Source organism: Pongo abelii, chromosome 2, assembly GCF_028885655.2.
Source record: "Pongo abelii isolate AG06213 chromosome 2, NHGRI_mPonAbe1-v2.0_pri, whole genome shotgun sequence".
Taxonomy (NCBI): Eukaryota; Metazoa; Chordata; class Mammalia; order Primates; family Hominidae; genus Pongo; species Pongo abelii.
The window spans coordinates 9730085-9736112 of record NC_085928.1 but is presented as its reverse complement, the minus strand read 5'-3'; the positions used below and the strand labels follow the sequence as shown (position 1 = coordinate 9736112).

General features: G+C 57.3%; 1 pseudogene; it reads right to left on the bottom strand.

The window, feature by feature from the left end:
• Window positions 1–3404: 3404 nt before the first annotated feature.
• LOC112132962 (U2 spliceosomal RNA) lies at window positions 3405–3584 on the bottom strand (annotated as a pseudogene).
• Window positions 3585–6028: the final 2444 nt, after the last annotated feature.

Below are 6028 nucleotides of genomic sequence, written 5' to 3'. Positions count from 1 at the left end.
TACTTGGTCATGTTCTCTTAATTTTAAATTAGATTTTATTCCCAAAAAGGCCAGTGAGGCGCAAAGCTTGGTTGCAACTTTATGTGTCAAAGGCTTGGCTGGGGCACTCAGGCATTTTGCCTGGAAAAGTTCCCTTCTGATGGTCATGTCAACCTGGTGCTTACATTTGTGATAAAGTGATATGGGTGCTGGGCCACATGTGGACCTGCTGCAGGGCTCTCTGCCCGTGAGGCAGAGTGCACTGGCTGTCCCGTGAGAATGCAGAGGCCTCCGCTGGGCCTTCCACCCCGTGGAAGAGCGGGAACCTTCTAGCAGGACCCTAGGGCCCCATAACTCGAAGCCCTTCGAGCCTCAGCTCCAGTACCCAGCTGGTGATTGGAGAAGTCTTAACTTGGTTGTGAGGCTGGCCTCAGACCCGACCTGTAGCCAAGCCAGAAGGACCCAGTGTTGTGTGGGTGGGAGTGGCAGGCTTGTAGCTGCTCCCCTAGAACGTGTCTAGAAGTCTTTCTGTTTCCACACCAAGCCCCCAGTGGTAGGCCACATTTCCACTCTCCCCAGTCCTGGACAGGGCCTCACCCCAAACCTGCTGCCGTCCCCACCACCTGGGCCTAGTGCTTCCTCAGGAACTTGAGGGGCAGGTGGGCGGGCAGCCCCAGGGCAGGCCTGACCAGGGCTGGCCTGACCAGGGCTGTGGGAGGTCGTTACTCCTTAGCTGGGCTTCAGCCTCAGTATTTCCTTGTAGTCTTAGACCTTGTCTTGGAAACTGATTTCCAAGGGGAGTTGGGTCAGAGCAGGAGGGTCCCTCTGAGACCACCTGATGGACAGGTGTGGGCCTGGCCTTGCAGAAGCCACACCTCAGCACTGTGTTTTCAGACTGCCAGGACACATGTGCAGCCAGGTCTGCCCCGCGCTCCCTCTGTACCTGCTGGCCCCAGGGCTCAGGGAAGCCCTGGACAGGAGCACAGCACGTGGCCTCAGGCTCCAGACCAGCCAGGCGCTGTGAATTGCTGAGGCAGGCAGGGTGCTTGCCAATATAAATGTGTTAGAAAACCTGCTGCCCCAGGGAAGCAGTAGGCCATCTCTCGTGCTTCAGGTATTTGTTTGCACCTGTGGCCGTGGCCCCTCTCGCCTGAGAGCAAACGGAGCCCACATTCCAGCAGCCACACATGCTTCAAGATGGCAGGCCCTGGCGTTCTCTCCACCTGGCTCCTCCCCGTGCACAGGGAACTAATGCACAGTGATGGGGGGTAAGGCTTACTCTTCTTTTTCCCTTGGGGCAGGCACTGTCCCAGCCACTTCCTACATGTGCTCTCACTTCACCCCAGTAGAGGCCCAGGAGGAAACAAGTCCGTCCATTTTACAGGTGAAGAAACTGAGGCCCAGAGAAACAGAGTGCGGCCAAAAGTCACTTAGCTCCCGACAAAAAGGGAGGACAAAAAGCCTAAGGCTCACTTCCTACTCCAAGTCCCTGTCTGGCTGCTGGTCCTGCCTGCAGGTACTTCTGCTAAGGACCTAGCTGGGGCAAGGAATGAGGGGTCTAGGGAAACAGGCCCCACCCCCGGAGCTTCCCCTTGCTGCCCTTAGCTCAGGGGCAGCACCCGCTTCAACTGGCACTCCGCTCCATCCATGGTGCTGCTTTACCACTGCCTCCCTGGACCTGCTGATGCCCCACCCCATACCCCGCCCCCAGCCTGCTCCTGCTGAAGCCAGGCCAGCATGAAATCCTCAGGAAGGCTGGGGTGAGCCTCCCATCTCATTCCTGAGGGGTCTGAGCCCCATGGCCTGGGGAAGAGCAACAGATTACTGACGAGGGCCAGGAGATGGGCATGTGGCACTGTCCAAGAGTCAGCAAAAGCCCCAACCTGAACTTCAGCACCCACCAATGCCTGGTTCTGGAGAGCCAGGTGTGCCCCTAAGTGGTAGTGCCCACCTCACTCCCCTGCCCCAATACCTTCTAGGGCCACATTACCCACTCCTTTCCACTCAGCAAACATTATTGAGCCTTATGGGGAAATGGAACAGAAGGTGCCTCTCCTCTCGAAAGCTCATGCCCCAGCAGTAAGGGTTCTGCAGTGTCTGTCAAACCTGTGGGCCTTGTTCCCTCTGCTGTCTGCCTGACAAGCTGCTGGTCATCCTTCAAAGCACAGCTCAATAAGGCTAGAAACATCTAAATGCCCATCAGAGGGGGCTGAATAAATTACAGCAGCTCCTCCCTATGGAAAGGAACTAGGAGGACATTCTTTATATGCTGAGTTAGAAGAATCTCCAAGACATGCTGTCAAGGAAAAATACAGAAAGCAAGAAACAATAGTGTATGCTACTATTTGTGTTTAAAAGGGGGGGTGGGAAGCGACTAATAGACTACATCAGGAAAAGGTGTAGCAATTTCCCATAAAACTAGACATACACTTACCCTACACCCAGCTATTCTACTCCTGGGTATTGAAACCCAAGATGAAAATATATGCCTACACAAAGACTTGTACAAGAATGTTCATAATAGCTGAAAAATAGGGAACAGCCTAGATGGCCATCAACAGGCAAATGGATACATGTGGTGGATCCACAGGGTGGCATTTTACCCAGCAATAAAAAATAACAAACTATCCATACACACAACATTCACGAAGCTCAAAAGCTAAGTGAAAGAAACAAGTCATATTGTATGATCCCATTTACATGAAATTCTAGAGCAGGAAAACCTAATCTATTGCAGAAAAAAAAAAAAAAAAGTTCTAACAGTGGTTGCCTCTAGTGTGTTAGAGATTGGCACAAGAACTTTCTGGGCAATAGTAATATCCTTCACTGGGGTTTGGGTTTCATTAGTCAGAACTCATGGAGTGCTCCACTTAGGATTTGTACATTTCACTGTATTTTTAACGTTTAAAAATAACCATAAGCAGCCGGGTGCAGTGGCTCATGCCTGTAATTCCGGCACTGTGGGAGGCCAAAGCAGGTGGATCACGTGAGATCAGGAGTTCAGGACCAGCCTGACCAACATGGAGAAACCGCATCTCTACTAAAAATACAAAATTAGCTGGTCGTGGTGGCATGCGCTTATAATCCCAGCTACTTCGGAGGCTGAGGCAGGAGAATCACTTGAACCCGGGAGGCAGTGGTTGCAGTGAGCTGAGAAGGTGCCATTGCACTCCAGCCTGGGCAACAGGAGCGAAACTCCGTCTCAAAAAAAAAAAAAAAAATTAAAAAACCATAATCAAGTACTGAACTCTAGATAATTATACACATGCTTAACTATTTACAGAGGTTGTTGTGTCTGCAACTCACTTTGAAATGCACAGAAGCCTGACAAGACTGACTGGCAGGCAGACGGGGATGGGCAGTGCAGTGCCTAGACGACAGGGATATGGGGGTTCACCTGCAATCCTTTTTTTTTATTCCCCCAAAGGGGGTGCACTATTCCTGGAGGTACTGCCTCCAGGAATACCAGGTGGATGCACGGAGTGGAAGGAGCAAGGTCCTATTCCATCTCCCTGCTCCAAAAATCCATTTAATATACTGTCCTCAGCAGATATTAAAGTGATAAGAACACTACACTTGATCTTAGCCAAAGGCTGAGAGGCAATCGCCTGTAATTCTTGCAGTTTTCCATGTGACATGTTTCATAATGAGTGTTGGGAAGTTCCTGTGAGTGTATGCTGCCTCACCCAGGTCCTGGCCATCTCTAGAGGAACACATTGGTGTAAGGCAGGCGCTTCCGGAGAGGGAACAGGAGGCAGGGAGCAGGTGTCGAGGGAGGTTTTTCACAGTACATGCCTTTGGCAATTTTCCATCAAAAAACTTCAGTGTATGTACATTTTTTTTAATTGAAAGCCCAACTCAGTCTTCCCCCACTGCTCCTTCCCCGCATGCACGTGGGGACACACGCCTTCCTCCCTGCCTGCCGGGACTTCAACCTCGCTTGCTGGGAAGTCGCGTACTTTCGTCGCGACTTCCCAAGTCGTGCTAGGTGTGACTTGGAATCTCGGATCCCTGGGCTAGGCCTGGCCACGCCCCCATGGAGGGGCAGCGCGGCGGGGGCGGAGCCTGGGCCCGAAACGCCACGGGCGCGACTCTGTGCGCGTCCGCCCACGCGGGGGCGCTGTGTCCTCGCAAGCTTCCGCGGGGTGCCGCACGGCCCTGGAAGGCTGTGGTTTTCGAGGGGAAAAGGGAGAGTGGCTGGCCCTGCCTCCGCTGCCGCTTGGCCCTGAGATCCCCACTGCCCACGGGATAGGCCCCAGTCCACCCAGCCGGTCCCCCCCGCCCTTCCCCTCGTCTGGCTCTCCTGGGCAGTTCGGGCTTCGGGTCAGTCCCACACTCGCGCCCGGCTGTCCCTGCTGCGCTCCTGTCACTGGCTTTGGGAAGCCCTCCGGCCCCCTCTCTGCACACCTGGCACATGGCACCTTCCTGGCGGCATGTGGGTATTTGGGTTGGGCGAGCCTCTCTCTCCCGATTCCCGAGTCCCGAGTGGGTCCCGGCGGCCCAGCGCTCTTCTAGAGGGGCAGTGCCTAAGAGGCGGGTCGCTTCGAGTGGGGATTTGTGCGCTCTGGCGCGGAGGAGGGGGGTGAGAAGCCGGCTCTTGCCCTCGTCACCCCGTGGGGCGCGAGCAGGGCCAACGGTGCGCTGAGAGCGCTCAGGACGTCCCCAACAGCATGACCCGACCCAGGGACGAAGCTCTGGGGGACGGGACCACTTGCGATGACAGCTAAAGGAGCACAGAGGGGCGGCCGGCGTGGAGAGGCGGGGCCGGCATTCCTGCGGGCCTGGCGGGAGGGTGGGGAACCTGGGATTTAGCCATGGGACCTGTGGAAGGGTTTTGGTCGGGGTCCTGACAGTCTAGTCTGGGTTCTCAAAGATGGTTGGGACACTGGGCAGGCTTGCAAAGACCGAAGAGGCTGGTGGACCTGGTGGCTGAGGCCTAGGCCAGGCAGGGGTCGCGGTGGGGAGGTCACAGTAGGTGTGGTCCCTCCTCCCCCCACCCCTCAGGCCTAAGTCACTCAGGCCCTTGTGTTACGGTGGCACCGGGACCTCCACCCACTACATACACACGCGCGCACGCGCAGCCCCGTGGAAACCTGCGCCGTGTGCCCCAGACCTGCAGCCCGCATTCCGCCGTGTCCCCCGTTCCCTGCACGCGGCTCCAGTGTAAGTGCAGCGTGCCGTGTGCGGCGTCCCAGCCCGCACCCCGCACCCCACCATGTCCCTCTGGGTGCAGGGTCCGCATGCCCGCGCCCTCCCCGTAGCTGCCGGCGTCCCCATTAATCACGCGGCGCTGACGGCGCTGATCTGCGTGCTGGCGGCGTGACGGTGACGGTGACGGCGGGTGACGGAGCGGGCAATCGGCAGGCGCCCATCGGCCCATCTTATCGCGCCGGCCCAGCCGCCGCCCCCTGCGCGCCGCCCATTGATCGCGCTGGGCCCCTGCCCAGGGGTCAGCGCGGGCCGGGCCGGCCTGACAGCCGCATCCATCGCCGAGACGCGCGCTGATGGCGGCCCGGCCGGCACGGCCTGGCCATTAATCACTGTGCCTGCCGCCAAGTGACGGGAGGGGCGGCAGGGCAGCAGGGGACGACAGGCAGCCCCCGTGGCCGGCCCACCCCTTCACCGTTCCGGGGCCCTGCTGCGTAGCCCGCCCTGTACCCTAAGCTCCACAGCCCCCCTGCCCAGGCGTCCCTCACCCCCTATCCTCGTATGGCCTGCTCTCCCCAGAACAAATGGAAGGGGAGTGGCCGCACACTGGAGGAAGCAAGAAAGAGGAACTTCTGTGTGGAGAATGAATGGATGACCACGGATGGAGGGGGTGAACACTGTTCTACCTCCCGAGGGACCTCTTTCCCAGACACCAAATGAGAGCAGGTCTGACCTGACAAACACCAGCACTGGCTGGGACAAGGGGGTGGTCATTTCGCCCCCTCTGGCTGCCTCAGCCCTAGCTAAGCCTCACCCAGGATGGGATGCTAGGGCCCCAGTGAGAAGCAGTGCGTTGTTTCTGGCAGTTGCCCCATGCTACCCGCTCTGCTCTTGGGCTGTG